This window comes from Colobus angolensis, unplaced genomic scaffold (genome assembly GCF_000951035.1).
Source record: "Colobus angolensis palliatus isolate OR3802 unplaced genomic scaffold, Cang.pa_1.0 Scaffold289, whole genome shotgun sequence".
In the NCBI taxonomy this organism is placed as follows: Eukaryota; Metazoa; Chordata; class Mammalia; order Primates; family Cercopithecidae; genus Colobus; species Colobus angolensis.
In genome coordinates this window covers 1,552,730-1,554,695 of record NW_012116143.1, presented here as the reverse complement: position 1 = coordinate 1,554,695, position 1,966 = coordinate 1,552,730, and the positions used below count along the sequence as shown (strand labels likewise).

The window sequence follows — 1,966 nt, the reverse complement described above, 5'->3', positions numbered from 1 at the left end:
TGGTCTCGATCTCCTGACCTCGTGATCCGCCCGTCTCGGCCTCCCAAAGTGCTGGGATTACAGGCTTGAGCCACCGCGCCCGGCCTGTTGTTGTTGTTAGAGCCCTGCTTCCTTTACTTTCAGTTTTACTGGGGAGAATTTCCCCCACATAATGTTAGAAGAAAGACCACAGGGAAGAAATGCGTCTGAGCTCTGACCTCTGTTCATGGAGTGAGCCATGGGCTGCGCATCCGGGTTGCCACGTGGCCGTAGGGAAATGTTCTCCATGACAAATGCTAACAGGGTGTTTGGTGCAGCCGCAGCTTTGGGATTGATGAGAACTGGGCCACAACTTGTCACTTTGAACCAAGGCTTTGGCTTTGTTGTTCGGGGATTAAAATCTTCTTTTTTAATCTGTGACTGACTGTGGAAAGGAGTTGGAATCCCCTAGCATTCGCGTGGATACAAACTCCACCCCCTTACAAGAGAGCAGACTAGTGTTAGCTGCGACACAGGAGTCCCAGCCTCAGCTGTGCCACCGCCTGGCAGGGGTTTAAGGCTAGGTCTTCTGGGCAGCCAGTGCCTCTTCTGTCACCTGGGAATAAGCATATCTAATAGGAATGTTGTGAGGGGCTAACAACATTTTATGAAATCCTGACAGAGACACAGTGAAGTACAATGCCTGACTTGCACCTTAGTAGTAAAATCATAGAACAGATACATTGAGAGGCTTACTCTTTAACTTGGAAAAGTAATATAGATGCTGTTAACCACTGTTTATTGAAAATTTTGTAGTTCTTATCTGGTTTGATCTTTAAACTAGCAATTCAGGTTTCTGTTTGTTTACATTTGTTTCTATTGCCTTTTGGCTGCCTGTCAGGAGAGGTACAGAAGTGAACCCAGGTTCAGGCCAGAAATGAGAACATGGAATGGCCTTCATTTTACTTTATCAGAGAGGTAACATGAGTTCTGATTCTTTATGCCCGTAAGTAATTCTGAGGAGGGAGCACTTTAGAGATTGATAGCTAAGGTGTTCCTGGGAAGCTGAAAGCATCCATGGTGTCCAGGGAAGCTGAATGGAGGGCCAGTGATTCCCCTCCAAGCAGCAGGGCAGAGGTCTCCCCTGTTGATAGCCCTTGCCCAGTCGCCTCCAGCAGGGACAGGTGGGAAGAAGAGAGGCAGTAGGCTTTGGATTCTCCTTCCTGCCCCAGGTGCAGACCCAAAGCTTCAGAGTCCATTATACCTTCACCTAACCCTTCGTCCTTCTCCTGCGCTCCAGCCAGGTGTTCCGGTGAGAAGTCTATACCCACCACACCCTCACCGCATCCTCAGTGGACGGGCCCCAAGCCTGCACTCTCCTGCTCAACACCTGCAAGGTTTTCTCTTCTTCCCATGGCCTCTGGGGCTTTCCATTGCTGCCCTTGCCTCCTGATCCTGCCTGCCTTCAACTTTACTGTATTCTGAAAGGTTTAAAGGGAGGAGTCTTTTATGACCCGCAATCCAATGATCTGAAGGCATTGACATTTGGGTATATTTCCTTTCTATTTTGTTTTACTTTGGTGTTTTATACATTTAAAAAATTTTAACATTTTATAAACAATTCATTTTATGTTAGAATTTTAACATAGTTGCCATACTATGATTACAATTTATCATTATGATGATATCAAAAAGACACCTGCATGCATATGTTTATCATAGCACAATTCGCAATTGCAAAGATATGGAATCAACCTAAGTGTCCATCAACCAATGAGTGGATAAAGAAAATGTGATATATATATACACACATCACATATATATACACATACCATGGAATACTAGTCGGCTATAAAAAGAACAAAATAATGTCTTTTGCAGCAACTTGGATGGAACTGAAGGCCATTATTCTTTTTTTTTTTTTTTTTTTTTGAGATGGAGTCTTGCTCAGTCACCCAGGCTGGAATGCAGTGGCCCAATGTCGGCTCACTGTAACCTCCACCTCCCA

The 1,966-nt window shown here is 45.1% G+C and overlaps 1 protein-coding gene across 2 annotated transcripts in view; it reads left to right on the top strand.

Annotated features, from left to right (window-relative positions):
* GPR160 (G protein-coupled receptor 160) overlaps positions 1-1,966 on the top strand; it is a 44,514-nt gene that overhangs the window by 7,667 nt on the left and 34,881 nt on the right. The window lies entirely within an intron of this gene.